A 21676-nucleotide genomic window follows, 5' to 3' on the forward strand; every position below is an offset into this window, starting at 1 on the left:
TTTTATGCAGCTAACAATCTGCTGGGACTACTTGCTTTTAATGGACAGTGACCATTTTGAAACACAATCTTTACAGGTTCTGTACAGAGGTCATTTATTTTTTGAAAGTTTACTTGAGTGTTTATCCGCAGTATCCAATGATAATGACTCATTCACTCATTCAATCAGCAAATATATTTTTAGCATCTACTATGTTCCAAGTGCAGAATGTATAGATAGAAAAATTACAGCCTCTGGCCTCACCAAGCTTATAGTTCAGAGAGGACGCAGACGTGAAAACCAATGATCCTCACATGTCAGATAAAGGTCATGATGTGAGCACATTCCAAGTGCAACGGATAAAGGCGGTCAGGACCTAAGAAAGCACTGCTGGGTGTCAGGTCCCCTGCTTAGCATCAGGATTACGATGATAAAGAGGAGGAGAACAAAAGCCTGCTGCTGCGTGACAAGTGCAGTAGCGGAGAAGTGCAGAGATGCCACGTTAACACAGAGGAGGATGCCTGGGCCAAAGAGGGCAGATACGTTAGGATGCTGCCAAGACGTCCAAATACACCTTAAGTACCTGCATTTACAGGTTTAACACTAGGAGATCAAACTTAAGACATGAGTTGAATTCTCGCTGCTTTAACTCTCCTACAATTTTCTTCTGTGTAAGATACACTGTGCTTAGAGCAGGATGCCGAGAAAAGAGACGGTCTTCTAGCTTGGGAGTGGGCACCTCCATGTCTGGGAAATGATGAGGGCTGTTGCCTGTCTGGAATGCAGGGAGTCTCTGAGGGAAAAGTTCAGACCTGGGAAGGAAGTCAGCGCCAAGTCCCAGCTTTGAACACCGACCTGAGCAATCCAGAGTCCCTCCCACAAACCAGGGGGGCCACTGAAGGCTTGAGGAGGAGGAGAGATGGGATCAAGTTTGCATTTTCAGAAGGACCACCCAGAGCTTGCGAGGCTTGTCCTAGTCAGCTCACGGCCACGCCCGACTCTGATCCCCACACACATGGGCTCAGTCCAGCCCGTCTTTAGGACCGTCCGCTCTGCAAACTAGAACGACACGCAGTCTGGCTGCGGCCCCGCACTCACTGGGCAGCGGCCCCTCACTCACCTGGCAGCCTCCTCCTTCCCGAAGGCACTCTGCCTTTGCAGTCTCTCCCTCCACTCTGGGGGCACGGGGTCCTCGTCCCAACCCTGCAGCTTCTCAGCCTCCAGGCTGGCCTCTTCAGCCTGGAACTCTGCCTCCTTTCTCTGTGAGACCCTGTGTCTCAGACCTGATTGCCAGCTGAGGCTCCGTCTGATTTTCTTCTCTGCAGGTCCTAAGCCGCCCCCTTCCTGGACCACTGTCTGCTGGTCTGAGCTCACAACCCCTGTCCCCGGCTCCGCCTCCCACCTGTCTCTGCTGCCCCATCCACAGACCAGAGGAAAGCGCTCCCCAAACAGTACACACTGAAATGACCCACTAGTCCAGGCCCTCGTGTCCAACTCCACATCTGCCCGAGTCTGAGTCTTTACGTTTTAAGCAATTTTTTCTAATCACGATCACATTATATTTCCTGGGCTGCTTTTCCAGATGCAAACCCTACGAGGCTGCACTCAAGCTACCAGCTCTGGGCATCACCAGGACCCAGCTTTGGTTTCTTTTCTCTCCTTGAGTCACTGACACTAAGAACCCTCTCAGGCCTCTCAGCTAGATGGCTTCAGCACCCAGGGGACGGCAGAGTCACTCCCGGACGGGGTGACGCCCTGTGTGGTCACTGTCTCTTTATCTGTGCAAACTGCGTTTCGGAGGCCTCACGAGCACCATTTCACAGAGAGGCTGCCCAGGCTCAGGAGAGGAAGTAAACTTGCCACCGTGAGAAGCGACAAGGCTGCGTGAACCCACAGCCCTTTACCAGCATGCTAAAGGGCAAAGTCTGTGTCTCTGGGGCCATGAGATCCCAACCACCATGCGCCCGGAGTGCTGCGCTTAGTCGCTGCAGTCGTGTCCGGCTCCGTGTGACCCCGCAAATGGTAGCCCACCAGACTCCTCTGTCCATAGCACTCTCCAGGCAAGAATACTGGAGTTAATTGCCTTGCCCCTCTCCAGGGGATCTTCCCAACCCAGGGATCAAACCCAGATCTCCTGCAGTGCAGGCAGATTCTTTACCTGGGGACCCTCTGATCAGCCTGCAGAATCCTCAGTACCTGGAGTGTGGGGAAAAGGTCAGGGTTGGTCTGAAACCCCTGAAGGAGCCAGGACACAGCCAGGTACATGCTTCCTTGAAGCCCTTCTAGACTCATTAATTTTAAAAGGGGCTGAAACCCAGAAGACACCGCTTTTCCAGAGGTTTTTTCCTTTTTCCTACCTCTAGTGACTGTGAGTCTCTGATATAAATAACACAACACCTGGGACTCCTCTCCGCTATCTCACTGTGGAGTCCAGGTCACACAAATGCCTTACAGTGAGGGTTTTCAGGAATTAAACTATCTTGGATTTAAGACAGACTCTTTTCATAATTAAAGAAAAATGAAATACTGCCTTTTGCAGCAATGTGGATTGAACTACATATTATCATATTAAGTGAAGTAAATCAGACAGACAAAGACAAATGTCATATGATATTGCTTATGTGCATGCGTGCTAAGTTACTGACAGAATGTGGTCCACTGGAGAAGGGAATGGCAAACCACTTCAGTATTCTTGCCTTGAGAACCCCATGAACAGTAGGAAAAGGCAAAATGATAGGATACTGAAAGAGGAACTCCCCAGGTCAGTAGGTGCCCAACACGCTACTGGAGATCAGTGGAGAAATAACTCCAGAAAGAATGAAGGGCTGGAGCCAAAGCAAAAACAATACCCAGCTGTGGATGTGACTGGTGATAGAAGCAAAGTCCAATGCTGTAAAGAGCAATATTGCATAGGAACCTGGAATGTTAGATCCATGAATCAAGGCAAATTGGAAGTGGTCAAACAAGAGATGGCAAGAGTGAACATTGACATTCTAGGAATCAGGGAACTAAAATGGACTTGAATGGGTGGATTTAACTCAGATGACCATTATATCTACTACTGCGGGCAGGAATCCCTCCGAAGAAATGGAGTAGCCATCATGGTCAACAAAAGGGTCCGAAATGCAGTACTTGGATGCAGTCTCAAAAACGACAGAATGATCTCTGTTCGTCTCCAAGGCAAGCCATTCAATATCACAGTAATCCAAGTCTATGCCCCAACCAGTAATGCTGAAGAAGCTGAATTTCAACGGTTTTATGAAGACCTACAAGATCTTTTAGAACTAACACCCAAAAACGATGTCCTTTTCATTATAGGGGACTGGAATGCAAAAGTAGAGAGTCAAGAAACACCTGGAGTAACAGGCAAATTTGGCCTTGGAATAAGGAATGAAGCAGGGCAAAGACTAACAGAGTTTTGCCAAGAGAACATACTGGTCATAGCAAACACCCTCTTCCAACAACACAAGAGAAGACTCTACACATGGACATCACCAGATGGTCAACACCGAAATCAGATTGATTATATTCTTTGCAGCCAAAGATGGAGAAGCTCTATACAGTCAACAAAAACAAGACCAGGAGCTGACTGTGGCTCAGATCATGAACTCCTTATTACCAAATTCAGACTCAAATTGAAGAAAGTAGGGAAAACCGCTAGACCATTCAGGTATGACCTAAATCAAATCCCTTATGATTATACAGTGGAAGTGAGAAATAGATTTAAGGGACTAGATCTGATAGATAGAGTGCCTGATGAACTATGGAATGAGGTTCATAACATTGTACAGGAGACAGGGATCAAGACCATCCCCATGGAAAAGAAATGCAAAAAAGCAAAATGGCTGTCTGGGGAGGCCTTACAAATGGCTGTGAAAGGAAGAGAGGCAAAAAGCAAAGGAGAAAAGAAAAGATATAAGCATCTGAATGCAGAGTTCCAAAGAATAGCAAGAAGAGATAAGAAAGCCTTCTTCAGTGATCAATGCAAAGAAATAGATGAAAACCACAGAATGGGAAAGACTAGAGATCTCTTCAAGAAAATGAGAGATACCAAGGGAACATTCCATGCAAAGATGGGCTCAAGAAAGGACAGAAATGGTCTGGACCTAACAGAAGCAGAAGATATTAAGAAGAGGTGGCAAGAATACACGGAAGAACTGTACAAAAAAGATCTTCACGACCCAGATAATCATGATGCTGTGATCACTCATCTAGAGCCAGACATCCTGGAATGTGAAGTCAAGTGGGCCTTAGAAAGCATCACTACGAACAAAGCTAGTGGAGGTGATGGCATTCCACTTGAGCTGTTTCAAATCCTGAAAGATGATGCTGTGAAAGTGCTGCACTCAATATGCCAGCAAATTTGGAAAACTCAGCACTGGCCACAGGACTGGAAAAGGTCACTTTTCATTCCAATCCCAAAGAAAGGCAATGCAAAAGAATGCTCAAACTACCGCACAATTGCACTCATCTCACATGCTAGTAAAGTAATGCTCAAAATTCTCCAAGCGAGGCTTCAGCAATACGTGAACCATGAACTTCCTGATGTTCCTGCTCGTTTTAAAAAAGGCAGAGGAACCAGAGATCAAATTGCCAACATCCGCTGGCTCATTGAAAAAGCAAGAGAGTTCCAGAAAAACATCTATTTCTGCTTTATTGACTATGCCAAAGCCTTTCACTGTGTGGATCACAATAAACTGGAAAATTCTGAGAGAGATGGGAATACCAGACCACCTGACTTGCCTCTTGAGAAATCTGTATGCAGGTCAGGAAGCAACAGTTAGAACTGGACATGGAACAACAGACTGGTTCCAAATAGGAAAAGGAGTACGTCAAGGCTGTATATTGTCACCCTGCTTATTTAACTTCTATGCAGAGTACATCATGAGAAACGCTGGGCTGGGAGAAGCACAAGCTGGAATCAAGATTGCCGGGAGAAATATCAATCACCTCAGATATGCAGATGACACCACCCTTATGGCAGAAAGTGAAGAGGAACTAAAAAGCCTCTTGATGAAAGTGAAAGAAGAGAGTGAAAAAGTTGGCTTAAAGCTCAACATTCATAAAACGAAGATCATGGCATCCAGTCCCATCACTTCATGCGAAATAGATGGGGAAACAGTGGAAACAGTGTCAGACTTTATTTTTATGGGCTCCAAAATCACTGCAGATGGTGACTGCAGCCATGAAATTAAAAGATGCTTACTCCTTGGAAGAAAAGTTATGACCAACCTAGATAGTATATTCAAAAGCAGAGACATTACTTTGCCAACTAAGGTCTGTCTAGTCAAGGCTATGGTTTTTCCTGTGGTCGTGTATGGATGTGAGAGTTGGACTGTGAAGAAGGCTGAGTGCCGAAGTATTGATGCTTTTGAACTGTGGTGTTGGAGAAGACTCTTGGGAGTCCCTCGGACTGCAAGGGGTTCCAACCAGTCCATTCTGAAGGAGATCAGCCCTGGGATTTCTTTTGGAAGGAATGATGCTAAAGCTGAAACTCCAGTACTTTGGCCACCTCATGTGAAGAGTTGACTCATTGGAAAAGACTTTGATGCTGGGAGGGTTTGGGGGCAGGAGGAGAAGGGGACGACAGAGGATGAGATGGCTAGATGGCATCACGGAGTCGATGGACGTGAGTCTGAGTGAACTCTGGGAGTTGGAGATGGACAGGGAGGCCTGGCTTGGTGCGATCCATGGGGTCACAAAGAGTCAGACATGACTGAGCGACTGAACTGAACTGAAGTGCTAAGTTACTTCAGTCGTGTCCGACTCTTACGAACTATAGCCCACCAGGCTCCTCTGTCCATGGGTTTCTCCAAGCCACAATGCTGGAGTGGGTTGCCACGCCTTCCTCCAGGGGATCATCCTGACCCTGGGATCGAACCTGCATCTCTTATGTTCCCTGCACTGGCAGGCAGGTTCTTTACCACCAATAGAATCTTAAAAAAAAAAAGACAAATGCAAATGAACTTATTTACAAAACAGAAACAGACTCACAGACACAGAAAATAAACCTATAGTTACCAAAGGGGAAAGCAGAGTGAGGGATAAATCAGGAGCTTGGGATTACCATGTACACAATAGTATACATAAAACAGATGAGCCACAGGACCTTCTGTATAAGCACAGGAACCTGTATTCAACATTTTATAATAACCTATAAGGGAAAAGCATCTGAAAAGGAATATAAATAGATGTAAAGTTCGGTACATAACTGAAGCACTGTGCTGTACACCTGAAACTAACATGATATTGTAAATCAAGTACACGTCAATAAAAACTTTTAAAGAAGGAAAAAATCCGTTTCAATAAAACAGTTAAGAAATAGAAAAATAAATAAATAAGCACAAAATAAGCTGAAACAACAACAAAAAGACAAACTCTCTTCACGATTCTCACCAATGAAGAACCTCCAGAAGCGACTTCCAAATGCGGTAGACATTTTTTTTTTAGAAAATCTAAGGTGCAGAAGATACATTTGCGATCTCGCTGACTCGACTCTCAGCCGGTGTCAGCCTGCCCTGCCTCCTCTTGCTCTAAGGGCCCTGAGAATTTAGGAGGCGTCACATTGCACTGGACAGAGACCCTGGTCTGATAGGTGAAATATCTTTCTGACCAGATGATATATCTGCTCACTTGTATTTATAAAATGCAAGTGACCTTTTGAATGCGAAAGGTGGGAGTCTTTTCATAGATTACCCCTCCACATCTAGCAGGCGTAAAACAAAGGCACATTTGTTCAAGATAAGGGGATAAATGACAATAAAGTCACCGACCATCAATTTGCTATCGGACAGCAGGTCGCTTTGAGAAAGTCTCCCCTGAGCTGTTGAAGAGACAATGCTGCAGTCTCCGCACTTAGAATCTCACGCTCCCTGGTTTTCCTGCACCTGGACCTTGAGAAATGCACATAATGACGTGTTTCACTCCTGCCGCTGCTGCTGCGTCGCTTCAGTCGTGTCCGACTCTGTGCGACCCCATAGACGGCAGCCCACCAGGCTCCCCCGTCCCTGGGATTCTCCAGGCAAGAACACTGGAGTGGGGTGCCATTTCCTTCTCCAATGCATGAAAGTGAAAAGTGAAAGTGAAGTCGCTGGACTATAAAGCAAAGGCACAATTTCTAAAGCTGTTGTCAAAATTTATGTAAAAAATATGTAATATAAGAAAAAAGTCTATTCAGACATATCCCTTTCTTAACTGGTAGATTAAGCTGCCATTTATCATCTGTCTACTAGTTATCAGGCATGATACCAGGTGCTTTATACCAGGTACATATGTTATATTAACCCTACCAATAATTCTGTAGTAGGCTAATGGGTGTTGTCTTTTCAATAGGTGAGAAAACTGAGAAATCACGACTTCCCCAAGGTCACAGAGCTCATGAGAATCAGGTCAGGAAGTCAAGTGCAAGCCTCCTCCCTCCTGAGAGCTGTGCCCTCTCTACCAAACACTGTGGGCAGCATACGCCCAGGAAACTTACTGGCCGGGCATTCACCCCGGCTCAGGCGCGACACGATGCTGGGTCAGTTACCTCATCTCTCTGTTCTCCAGGTTCCTCTTCTGTCAAAACAGGGATGACAAGAGCACCCACCAACTAAGAGTGCTGTAGAAATTTAGTGAGTTGACACAGGACCAGTGCTCGTAACCACCACGGACAGCGGGCAGTATCAACATCGCTGTCATCGTTGCCAGGGCTGGAACGACCGCACGGTGCTTCCTGCATCCTTCTCCCACCTCCATCCCGCTTCACGCGCCCCTTCATAGTTATCTTTAGTGAGAGAGAAGCCCACGCTTGCCTTCTCCATCTGCTAAACTGACATCCACGGCTACGGTGTACACTCCCTCAATTTCCACTGCAGAGACGGTTCTTGGGGAGATCCCTGTGCAGAGATGACCATGTGTTCACCAAACCCATCAGCTTTCCTGTCTAGGGACCTGTTCAGACTACAGCCCCCAACCTCCTTCTTGCTGGCCGTGGCCACAGGATTCAGCGCCAAACCAATGAACGTTGCTGAAAGTGTGCTGGTCCCTGAAGAAGCTCTCACCTGGGATCCTTGACCTGAGGCTAGCGATCCAACTTCAGAGTTCAACACCCCAAAGGATCACGAGATACGAGGACTGTGTCCCCGTGTGAATACACGGAGCAGGACGCACCACCCCTGCACCTCAAGCCAACCGCAAACTGCACACGTGGGATGAAAGCTTGCAAAGCGTTTATTAAGCCCTGGAAATGTTGGGGTTGCCTGTTACAGAGGCTGAGTTGCTTCCCTTAACCAGTGCACTCCGGCAGCCATGCCATCCTCTCTCCTCACCACCCGTGAGTCCTCAGAGAACTTTGTCAAACGCGTTCTCGTAGCTTCCATGAGAAGCTACGTTCTTCTGATCCCCCCAGACGCTCCTGCGCGTTCCTTCTCGGTTTCCTCTGCTGGCTTCACATCCTCCACTGTAAGTTTTCCCTCTAAAATGCTAGATCATAAATATTTTAGACTCTGTGGACCATTGTGGGAAATCCTGCATATGCTTCTTTGTTTTCTTTATAAGCCTTTAAAAATATAAAAACAAAGAAACAAAAAAAGCCTTTCTTAGCCAGTAGCCATACAGAAAGAGGTCCGCACGCTATAGTTTGCTGCCCTCTGCTCTGGAGAACTGACAAGACAGAAGCCTTCTCTTTCCAGCAAAGCCTCTCCTGTCTTCATGCTGTCCTCGCTCTCCAGAGAATCTGACCTAGTCCCAGGCTTTAAATACCCGTGTGTCAATGTCACTTAGATAAGTGTCTCCACAGCTGACCTTTTCCTGGTGGTGCCAACCTCCTTGGACAACTACCTCTTTGCCTTTTCCCCTTGGTACTCACTAGGTCTCAAGCATCCAGGTCAGAAAGAGGACAGCCGGTTCTCCTGCAAACACGCTCCCAGCTCTACGGGGACAGCAGCATCCTCAAGCCAGCAATGCAAGGCCAGGCCCCGATTTCCCAGGTCCCCCTCTTCCCTCACCCCAGAAGCCCGTCCGTCACTAAGCTGCAGGGGCTCTGCACCCAGTGCACGGCTGAACCGCCTCTCTCCTTTGCTCTGCCTGTGACCGTCACCCCAGCTCACGTTTTCTCTGCACCCCCACAAACACATGCAATAACTTCCTGTCTGTTTCCCTGCGTCCACTCCCCCTTCTTATCATGGAGCTCCCAAAGAGCAACCACAGAGAATTCTTGAACATTGAAATCAGCTCTTGACACTACTGACACCCGAGTGGCTTCCACTTGCTCTGAAAATAAAACCAAGGATATGGAAAACGATCTATGTATATGTATAACCAACTGAATCACTTTACACCAGAAACGAATACACCATCATTAATCAACCACAGGTCAATTAAAAAAAAGAAAAACTCTGGAAAGAAATAAAAATGAAGAAGTCATTACTAAAAACTAAGACCAAACTGCTCACCCTAAAGGACAGCTTCAGCTTCCACTCACCACCTCCCCCCACCTTCAGTCAACTGGCCTGACAACTCACACACACCGCTTCCTTTCCTTCTGGGTAATGTTCACCTGTGTTCATCTCTTGTGTTTTCATTTATCTATTTCTGTCTCTCCTCTCTCTTCCTTCCTGCACAGTAGAATGTACCCTTCACAAAGGTAGAGATCTTACCTGTTGTATTTACCAACACAACACTTCCAAAATCACCTGGTACATGGAGCATCAGTGGGTACTTATGGGACAAGAAACGGAGACATGGCTAGGCAGAGGAGACGGACGGATGCATTTAGAGACAGAATTTATTTTGGCTCGGTTTGCTGGTACCGACACGAACTTCAGGTAACTGATCGACAGCTACCAGTGGTCTTTGTCAGCCTGAGCTGTCTCACAGTTGTATCTGCTTGTTCCTTATTTTTCATGAATCCCAAACTTAAGTCAAGATAAGTCACATATTGTGGATCTAATTTTATGGAGGGGCTCCCCTGGTCGCTCAGATGGTAAAGAATCTGTCTGCAAGGCAGGACACCTGGGTTCGATCCCTGGGTTGGGATGATCCCCTGGAAAAGGGAACGGCTACCCACTCAGGTACTGTTGCCTGGAGAATGCCATGGATATTCCTGGCGGGCCACAGTCCTTGGGGTTGCAAAGAATCAGACACGACAAGGATGCTGACGTGCAAACAGGTTGGCATCACCAAATCACAGTGAATAGGAAGACAGGAATTTACTCCAAGTCTCTGCTGTTCTAGGTTTACCCAGTAGACAGTGGATTCTGCGGGTCTGAGAAAATCACTACTTATTGTTATTCTTCCACTTCCGTGAAGGCCCCAGAAAAACTGGCTTTTAAAAGCAGTTTGCCAAGGACTTCCCTGGTGGCTCAGACAGTAAAGCATCTGCCTACAATGCAGGAGACCTGGGTTCAATCCCTGGGTCAGGAAGATCTCCCGCAGAAGGAAATGGCAACCCACTCCAGTATTCTTGCCTGGAGAATCCCATGGAGGGAGAAACCCAGTAGGCTACAGTCTTGCCTGGAGAAGCCCATGGACGGAGGAACCTGGTAGGCTACAGTCCATGGGGTCACAGAGTCGGACACGACTGAGAGACTTCACTTTTCTTTTTGCCATTTAAAACACTGAGTGATGGAGTTTGGTTCTGTACTCTGAAGGAAGAAACTAGGAGAAAGTACAGCTACAAAAAATAGTGGTATAGAAGAGATCACAATGCTTAAAATATGAGCGATATAAACAAGAGTGCCGGGGTCCAGCCCCGGTGGATCCAGGGTGATTCGAAGGTGGGGACAGAGTCGGCATCTTTGTAAAAATACATATTTAATCACAGATATATAGAGAGATTAGAAATGTATAGTGTAGTAGGAAGATTAGTGGAGAAAAGGAGGCTGAATAACTTGGACTACATGGAATAGCATCCATGCTCCAGATGGGAATTCAGCCAGAAAAATGGGCACAAGAAAGAAGCGACATGGGGGATCAGTCTTTCCGGAAACTGATCCGATTTCTTTATTTTGGGGTTTGCTTATATACCTTTTGTTACACATAAGGGATGAAAACAGAGTCACGCAGGAGTCAGCAGTCCTGACCTTTATCAAAATCAGATGCTTCACATAAATGTATAAAAAAGGTACATCATCTTCTGGCCATGAGTGAGACCTGCTGACATTTTATGATCCTTTCTTTCTGATAACCAAAAATCTTATTTTTTCCAAGGGTGTTTTCTCTTAAACCAAGAACCACCCTCCAAATAAAGTTGCATTCCTATAGGGTGAGGGTGTAGTGAGTTACAATCAAGAAAGGAATTTATTTAACCCAAGGTTAACAGGATTAATCTTAAAGGTTAATACTTTTTTCTCCTATATGCTTAAAGGTTAATACTTATTTCTCCTATATGCTAGTTATATTCATTATAAGGGTAGGGAACATGGAGATTTAGCAGCAAACATCAGCCTAACAAATGAAAATCCTTTCACCAATGCTCCCCTTAAGATCTATTTAGTCTTAAGATAGTGATGTTACATTTTTACATAACAAGGACACAGTGATTTATAATAAAGTACAGTGATCTATTACAAAAGAGAAAATCCATTAACTCAAAAAGTCTAGTATTGCTAACCTTAAAAACTACTATATTTCCTTTTCTATAGTCCAAATATATTGATTAATATATTCCCAGGTGCCTAAGGATATGGAGGCCTGGCGGCAATCATTGACTCAATAAGAAGAAAAAGCGCTGTGCTAATTAAGACTCTCAAAATACTCCAAAACTCTCTGTGCTGTTTATGGTTGAGAGGTAGTAAACAATCATGTGCCTAGCGGCAGCAGTATGAGTAATCCTGTCATACAAGCTAGTCTGTCAGCAGAGAGGTTTGACCTGAGACACCCTTGTCCCACCCAGAGCAGGGAATTAGCAGCAATTATTGACACAACAAATGAAAAACTCTTCACCAATATAATTCCTAACCAACCCACTATACTAATCATTTCTAACTCCCCAAAAGAATTTGCCTTTAGTAAGTCTAAAACACCTCTTGCCTCTCAGGTTGGGAGGCTGTAAACAATCACATGTGGCCGGAGGATCCTATACAGGTGGGCTAGATAACCTTCAGAGGAGTCCGTAAGCTGAAACACTCTTGTCACGCCCAGGAATTTTTATTGCCTTGGAGCTGCACGTTTACTCCTTCTCCGAGAGAAACGGTTATGGGGGAGAGCCCCCGTAAAGTCAGAGGTGTAGGTGTAGGTGTTAGATGCTCGGGAACAGGGGGTTTCCTGAGCCTTGATCACGCCTTTGCGTATGCCAAGCCTCGTTCCTCATGACCTTTGCCATGGGCAGAGTTCCTCACGCTGGCTCCCACGAGAGTGCAAGAAAGGCTGTGCCATCGTCTCCCGCTGGAGACAGAGTTTACCTGGGGGTTGTTCACTAGAGCATTGTGCTGTTCTGGGTCCTGGGAGTTGTGGAAATCTTCAAGAGGACTCTTGGGAGAACAGAGCAATCATTAAAACTCTGGCTGGCAGATTAAAGGCTAAAGGAATTGATACTAATTTCCCCTGAAGAAGAGGCATTAGAAGGGGTGCCACATGATCCAGCTGCCTTCTGCTGCTGCTAAGGAGAACTGAATTATAAATTAGAGAGATTTCAGCCAGATGGGAGAGAGAGCAGAATTAATGAATCTCTGCCTAGGTTCTTCATACCCTAGGATACCTCATTACCAGGGGATATCTCATCACCAGGGGATATCTCATCACCTGGGGAATCTCATCACCAGGGGAATCTCATCACCAGGGGAATCTCATTACCTGGGGAATCTCATCAGTACAGTTCAGTTCAGTGCTCAGTCATGTCTGACTCTTTGTGACCCCATGAATCGCAGCACACCAGGCCTCCCTGTTCATCACCATCTCCCGGAGCTCACTCAGACTCACGTCCATCTAGTCCGTGACGCCATCAAGCCATCTCATCCTCTGTCATCCCCTTCTCCTCCTGCCCCCAATCCCTCCCAGCATCAGAGTCTTTTCCAATGAGTCAACTCTTCACATGAGGTGGCCAAAGTACTGGAGTTTCAGCTTTAGCATCATTCCTTCCAAAGAAATCCTAGGGTTGATTTTCAGAATGGACTGGTTGGATCTCCTTGCAGTCCAAAGGACTCTCAAGAGTCTTCTCCAACACCACAGTTCACAAGCATCAATTCTTCGGCACTCAGCTTTCTTCACAGTCCAACTCTCACGTCCATACATGACCACAGGAAAAACCATAGCCTTGACTAGACAGACCTTAGTCGGCAAAGTAATGTCTCTGCTTTTGAATACGCTATCTAGGTTGGTCATAACTTTTCTTCCAAGGAGTAAGCATCTTTTAATTTCATGGCTGCAGTCACCATCTGCAGTGATTTTGGAGCCCATAAAAATAATGTCTGACACTGTTTCTACTGTTTCCCATCTATTTCCCATGAAGTGATGGGACCAGAGCCATTATCTTCGTTTTCTGAATGTGGAGCTTTAAGCCAACTTTTGCACTCTCTTCTTTCACTTTCATCAAGAGGCTTTTTAGTTCCTCTTCACTTTCTGCCATAAGGGTGGTGTCATCTGCATATCTGAGGTGATTGATATTTCTCCCGGCAATCTTGACTCCAGCTTGTACTTCTTCCAGCCCAGCATTTCTCATGATGTACTCTGCATAGAAGTTAAATAAGCAGGGTGACAATATACAGCCTTGACGTACTCCTTTTCCTATTTGGAACCAGTCTATTCTTCCATGTCCAGTTCTAACTGTTGTTTCCTGACCTGCATACAGATTTCTCAAGAGGCAGGTCAGGTGGTCTGGTATTCCCATCTCTCTCAGAATTTTCTACAGTTTATTGTGATCCACACAGTGAAAGGCTTTGGCATAGTCAATAAAGCAGAAATAGATGTTTTTCTGGAACTCTTTTGCTATTTCCATGATCCAGCGGATGTTGGCAATTTGATCTCTGGTTCCTCTGCCTTTTCTAAAACCAACTTGAACATCAGGGAGTTCACGGTTCATGTATTGTTGAAGCCTGGCTTGGAGAATTTTGAGCATTATTTTACTAGCATGTGAGATGAGTGCAATTGTGCAGTATTCCTAACAGAAGCAGAAGATATTAAGGAGAGCTGGCAAGAATACACAGAAGAACTGTACAAAAAAGATCTTCATGACCCAGATAATCATGATGCTGTCATCACTCATCTAGAGCCAGACATCTTGGAATGTGAAGTCAAGTGGGCCTTAGAAAGCATCACTACGAACAAAGCTAGTGGAGGTGATGGAACTCCAGTTGAGCTGTTTCAAATCCTGAAAGACGATGCTGTGAAAGTGCTGCACTCAATATGACAGCAAATTTGCAAAACTCAGCAGTGGCCACAGGACTGGAAAAGGTCAGTTTTCATTCCAATCCCAAAGAAAGGCAATGCCAAAGAATGCTCAAACTACTGCACAATTGCACTCGTCTCACATGCTAGTAAAGTAATGTTCAAAATTCTCCAAGCCAGGCTTCAGCAATACATGAACCATGAACTCCATGATGTTCAAGCTAGTTTTAGAAAAGGCAGAGGAACCAGAGATCAAATTGCCAACATCCACTGGATCATGGAAAAAGCAAGAGAGTTCCAGAAAAACATCTATTTCTGCTTTATTGACTATGCCAAAGCCTTTCACTGTGTGGATCACAATAAACTGTGGAAAATTCTGAAAGAGATGGGAATACCAGACCACCTAACCTGCCTCTGGAGAAATCTGTATGCAGGCCAGGAAACAACAGTTAGAACTGGACATGGAACAACAGACTGGTTCCAAATAGGAAAAGGAATACGTCAAGACTGTATATTGTCACCCTGCTTATTTAGCTACTATGCAGAGTACATCATGAGAAACGCTGGACTGGAAGAAACACAAGCTGGAATCATGATTGCCGGGAGAAATATCAATCACCTCAGATATGCAGATGACACCACCCTTATGGCAGAAAGTGAAGAGGAACTAAAAAGCCTCTTGATGAAAGTGAAACAGGAGAGCGAAAAAGTTGGCTTAAAGCTCACGTTCAGAAAATGAAGATCATGGCATCTGGTCCCATCACTTCATGGGAAATAGATGGGGAAACAGTGGAAACAGTGTCAGCCTTTATTTTTTGGGCTCCAAAATCACTGCAGATGGTGACTGCAGCCATGAAATTAAAAGACGCTTACTCCTTGGAAGAAAAGTTATGACCAGCCTAGATAGCATATTCAAAAGCAGAGACATTACTTTGCCGACTAAGGTCTGTCTAGTCAAGGCTATGGTTTTTCCTGTGGTCATGTATGGATGTGAGAGTTGGACTGTGAAGAAAGCTGAGCGCCAAAGAATTGTTGCTTTTGAACTGTGGTGTTGGAGAAGACTCTTGAGAGTCCCTTGGACTGCAAGGAGATCCAACCAGTCCATTCTGAAGGAGATCAGCCCTGGGATTTCTTTTGGAAAGAATGATGCTAAAGCTGAAACTCCAGTACTCTGGCCACCTCATGCGAAGAGTTGACTCACTGGAAAAGACTCTGATGCTGGGAGGGATTGGGGGCAGGAGGAGAAGGGGACGACCGAGGATGAGATGGCTGGATGGCATCACGGGCTCAATGGACCTGAGTCTGAGTGAACTCCAGGAGTTGGTAATGGACAGGGAGGCCTGGTGTGCTGCAATTCATGGGGTCGCAAAGAGTTGGACACGACTGAGCGACTGAACTGAACTGAACTGAACTGTGCAGTAGTTTGAGCATTCTTTGGCATTGCCTTTCTTTGGGATTAGAATGAAAACTGACCTTTTCCAGTCCTGTGGCCACTGCTGAGTTTTCCAAATGTGCTGGCATAGTGAGGGCAGCACTTTCACAGCATCATCTTTCGGGATTTGAAATAGCTCAACTGGAATTCCATCACCTCCACTAGCTTTGTTCATAGTGATGCTTTCTAAGGCCCACTTGACTTCACATTCCAGGATGTCTGGCTCTAGATGAGTGATCACACCATTGTGATTATCTAGGTTGTGAAGATCTTTTCTGTACAGTTCTTCTGTGTATTCTTGCCACCTCTTCTTAATATCTTCTGCTTCTGTTAGGTCCATATCATTTCTGTCCTTTATCAAGCCCATCTTTGCATGAAATATTCCCTTGGTATCTCTAATTTTCTTGAAGAGATCTCTAGTCTTTCCCATTCTGTTGTTTCCCTCTATTTCTTTGCATTGATCACTGAAGAAGGCTTTCTTATCTCTTCTTGCTATTCTTTGGAACTCTGCATTCAGATGCTTATATCTTTCCTTTTCTCCTTTGCTTTTCGCTTCTCTCCTTTTCACAGCTATCTGTAAGGCCTCCCCAGACAGCCATTTTGCTTTTTTGCATTTCTTTTCCATGGGGATGGTCTTGATCCCTGTCTCCTGTACAATGTTATGAACCTCATTCCGTAGTTCATCAGGCACTCTATCTATCAGATCTAGTCCCTTAAATCTATTTCTCACTTCCACTGTATAATCATAAGGAATTTGATTTAGGTCATATAAGAATGGTCTAGTGGTTTTCCCTACTTTCTTCAATTTGAGTCTGAATTTGGTAATAAGGAGTTCATGATCTGAGCCACAGTCAGCTCCTGGTCTTGTTTTTGTTGACTGTATAGAGCTTCTCCATCTTTGGCTGCAAAGAATATAATCAATCTGAATGTAAACTGACCTTTTCCAGTCTGTGGCCACTGCTGAGTTTTCCAAATCTGATCACCAGGGGAATCTCATCACCACAGGATGGTATCAGACCTAGGCCACCATGTGATGATATGGGAGCTTTCCTGGAGCATCCCTGGCCTCCAAGTCTCCAATCTATTACTGGGCTCTTTCTCCTCCACACTGTAAAATAAATGCTTAGGCACTTCATTCATCATGGGGTGGAGGAGAGCCTAATATCGTTCTATTATTTTTGATGTGGACTTTCTTTTTAAGTCTTTATTTAATTTGTTACAATATTGCTCCTGTTTTATGTTTTGTGTTTTTTTGGTCACAAGGCACGGAGGGTCTTAGTTCCCAACCAGGGATTGAACACGTATCCCCTGCACTGGAAGGCAAAGCCTTAACCACTGGACCACCAGGGAAATCCCTTAGTGGTTTAAGGCTTAGTACCTTTAACCATTGTAGTAGCTGTAGTTTTTTCACTAAGTCGTGTCCCACTCTTTGAGACACCATGGACTAGAGCCCACCAGGCTCCACTGTCCATGGGATTTCCCAGGCAAGAGTACTGGAGTGAGTTGCTACTTCCTTCTCCATGGGATCTTCCTGACCCAAGAATACAACCTGGGTCTCCTGCTTTAGCAAGCAGATTCTTTACCACTGAGCCAGCAGACAAGCCCATTTTTAAGCACTGCTCTTCTCAAATACGTTTGCGTTTGCGTTTCTGCTAAAGAAATGAGATTGTGTCATTTGTTGCTCAGTCGCTAAGTTGTGTTTAACTCTTTGTGACCCCATGGACTGCAGCATGCCAGGCTTCCCTGTACTTCACTATCTCCTATGGTTTGCCCAAATTCAGGTCCATTGAGTTGGCGATGTTATCCAACCATCTCATCTTCTGTTGCCCACTTCTCCCGCCCTCAATGTTTCCCAGCATCGGGGTCTTCTCCAATGAGTCTGCTCTTTGCATCAGGTGACCAAAGTATTGGAGCTCCAGTATCAGTCTTTCCAATTCAGAGTTGAATTCCTTTAGGATTGACTTGCTTGATCTCCTTGCTGTCCAAGGGACTCTCAAGAGTCTTCTCCAGAACCACAATTTAAAAGCATCAATTCTTCAGTGTTCAGCCTTCAGAAATCAGCCAAGCAGTTAAGAGAACACACGAATGGAACTTTAAAAGTTCTGCTCTAAGTACAGGCAGGCACTCAGAACCAGGATCACAGGAAATGGGGGGAGGGCTGGGAGAGGCAGGGATTTGCAGTTCCATAAAAGACCAGGTGATCCATTTCCTTGTTAAAGTAAATTCAGCTCTCGAGCATGAGTGTTAAACAATATTTACTAAACAAACTGTGTGCCACGGATTGTGCCAACTGAACACGAAATAAAACAATAAAAAGGCCCAGCCTCTGTTTCCCAAAAGGAAACAGCTGAACAGGAAGAAAAGGCACGTGTTCAGATAGCTTTGATGCACAGCAGAGTTTGCAGGGCATTCCTAAATGAGGGTAAAATGGCAAATATGGGAAGGAAGATGAATTCCCATTGGGGATGTTCTAATTCATCAAAAAATCTGCTAAATATAGAATTGTGTGTACAGGCAAAGATCACACTTTTTCAAAGAATTCAGTTCAGTTCAGTCGCTCAGTCGTGTCCAACTCTTTGTGACCCCATGGACTGCAGCACGCCAGGCTTCCCTGTCCACCACCAACTCCCAGAGCTTGCTCAAAATCATCTCCATCGAGTCAGTGATGCCATCCAGCCATCTCATCCTCTGTCATCCCCTTCTCCTCCTGCCTTCAATCTTTCCCTGCATCAGGGTCTTTTTCAATGAATCAGCTCCTCTCATCAGGTGGCCAAAGTAATGGAGCTTCAGCTTCAGCATCAGTCCTCCCACTGAATATGCAGAACTGATCTCCTTTAGAATGGACTGTTTGGGTATGCTTGCAGTCCAAAGGACTCTCAAGAGTCTTCTCCAACACCACAGCTCAAAAGCATCAGTTCTTTGGTGCTCAGCTTTCTTTATAATCCAACTGTCACATCCATACATGACTACTGGAAAAACCATAGCTTTGACTAGAATGCGTTTTCTTGGCAAAACTCTATTAGTCTTTGCCCTGCTTCATTCCGCATCCCAAGGCCAAATTTGCCTGTTACTCCAGGTGTTTCTTGACTTCCTACTTTTGCATTGCAGTCCCCTATAATGAAAGGACATCTTTTTTGGGGTGTTAGTTCTAAAAGGTCTTGTAGCTCTTCAAAGAACCGTTGAACTTCAGCTTCTTCAGCGTTACTGGTAGGGGCATAGACTTGGATTACTGTGATATTGAATGGTTTGCCTTAGAGAGGAACAGAGATCATTCTGTCATTTTTGAGATTGCATCCAAGTACCACATTTTGGACTCTTTTGTTGACCATGATGGCTACTTCATTTCTTCTGAGGGATTCCTGCCCGCAGTAGTAGATATAATGGTCATCTGAGTTAAATTCACCCATTCCAGTCCATTTTAGTTCGCTGATTCCTAGAATGTCGACGTTCACTCTTGCCATCTCTTGTTTGACCACTTCCAATTTGCCTTGATTCATGGACCTGACATTCCAGGTTCCTATGCAATATTGCTCTTTACAGCATCAGACCTTGCTTCCATCACCAATCACATCCACAGGTGGGTATTGTTTTTGCTTTGGCTCCATCCCTTCATTCTTTCTGGAGTTATTTCTCCACTGATCTCCAGTAGCGTGTTGGGCACCTACTGACCTGGGGAGTTCCTCTTTCAGTATCCTATCATTTTGCCTTTTCCTACTGTTCATGGGGTTCTCAAGGCAAGAATACTGAAGTGGTTTGCCATTCCCTTCTCCAGTGCACCACATCGTGTCAGACCTCTCCACCATGACCCGCCTGTCTTGGTTTGCCCCCACGGGCATGGCTTAGTTGCATTGAGTTAGACAAGGCTGTGGTCCTAGTGTGATTAGATTGACTAGTTTTCTGTGAGTATGGTTTCAGTGTCTGCCCTCTGATACCCTCTTGCAACACCTACCATCTTACTTGGGTTTCTCTTACCTTGGGCATGGGGTATCTCTTCACAGCTGCTCCAGCAAAGCACAGCCACTGCTCCTTACCTTGGATGAGGGGTATCTCCTCACCACCGCCCTTCCTGACCTTCAACGTGGGATGGCTCCTCTAGGCCCTCAGGCCCTCCTGTGCCTGCGCAGCCCCTACTCCTTGGACAAGGTGTCCAATATCAGATTGATTATATTCTTTGCAGCCAAAGATGGAGAAGCTCTATACAGTCAACAAAAACAAGACCAGGAGCTGACTGTGGCTCAGATCATGAACTCCTTATTACCAAATTCAGACTCAAATTGAAGAAAGTAGGGAAAACCACTAGACCATTCTTATATGACCTAAATCAAATTCCTTATGATTATACAGTGGAAGTGAGAAATAGATTTAAGGGACTAGATCTGATAGATAGAGTGCCTGATGAACTACGGAATGAGGTTCATAACATTGTACAGGAGACAGGGATCAAGACCATCCCCATGGAAAAGAAATGCAAAAAAGCAAAATGGCTGTCTGGGGAGGCCTTACAGATAGCTGTGAAAAGGAGAGAAGCGAAAAGCAAAGGAGAAAAGGAAAGATATAAGCATCTGAATGCAGAGTTCCAAAGAATAGCAAGAAGAGATAAGAAAGCCTTCTTCAGTGATCAATGCAAAGAAATAGAGGGAAACAACAGAATGGGAAAGACTAGAGATCTCTTCAAGAAAATTAGAGATACCAAGGGAATATTTCATGCAAAGATGGGCTTGATAAAGGACAGAAATGATATGGACCTAACAGAAGCAGAAGATATTAAGAAGAGGTGGCAAGAATACACAGAAGAACTGTACAGAAAAGATCTTCACAACCTAGATAATCACAATGGTGTGATCACTCATCTAGAGCCAGACATCCTGGAATGTGAAGTCAAGTGGGCCTTAGAAAGCATCACTATGAACAAAGCTAGTGGAGGTGATGGGATTCCAGCTGAGCTGTTTCAAATCCTGAAAGATGATGCTGTGAAAGTGCTGCACTGAATATGCCAGCAAATGTGGAAAACTCAGCAGTGGCCACAGGACTGGAAAAGGTCAGTTTTCATTCCAATCCCAAAGAAAGGCAATGCCAAAGAATGCTAAACTACCGCACAATTGCACTCATCTCACACGCTAGTAAAGTAATGCTCAAAATTCTCCAAGCCAGGCTTCAGCAATACGTGAGCCATGAACTTCCTGATGTTCCTGCTCGTTTTAGAAAAGGCAGAGGAACCAGAGATCAAACTGCCAACATCCGCTGGCTCATGGAAAAAGCAAGAGAGTTCCAGAAAAACATCTATTTCTGCTTTATTGACTATGCCAAAGCCTTTCACTGTGTGGATCACAATAAACTCTGGAAAATTCTGAAAGAGATGGGAATACCAGACCACCTGACTTGCCTCTTGAGAAATCTGTATGCAGGTCAGGAAGCAACAGTTAGAACTGGACATGGAACAACAGACTGGTTCCAAATAGGAAAAGGAGTACACCAAGGCTGTATTTCGTCACCCTGCTTATTTAACTTCTATGCAGAGTACATCATGAGAAACGCTGGACTGGAAGAAGCACAAGCTGGAATCAAGATTGCCGGGAGAAATATCAATCACCTCAGATATGCAGATGACACCACCCTTATGGCAGAAGGTGAAGAGGGACTAAAAAGCCTCTTGATGAAAGTGAAAGAAGAGAGTGAAAAAGTTGGCTTAAAGCTCAACATTCAGAAAACGAAGATCATGGCATCTGGTCCCATCACTTCATGGGAAATAGATGGGGAAACAGTAGAAACAGGGTCAGACTTTATTTTTATGGGCTCCAAAATCACTGCAGATGGTGACTGCAGCCATGAAATTAAAAGACGCCTACTCCTTGGAAGAAAAGTTATGACCAACCTAGATAGCATATTCAAAAGCAGAGACATTACTTTGCTGACTAACGTCCATCTAGTCAAGGCTATGGTTTTTCCAGTGGTCACGTATGG

The sequence above is a fragment of the Ovis aries genome, chromosome 12 (assembly GCF_016772045.2).
Source record: "Ovis aries strain OAR_USU_Benz2616 breed Rambouillet chromosome 12, ARS-UI_Ramb_v3.0, whole genome shotgun sequence".
NCBI lineage: Eukaryota > Metazoa > Chordata > Mammalia > Artiodactyla > Bovidae > Ovis > Ovis aries.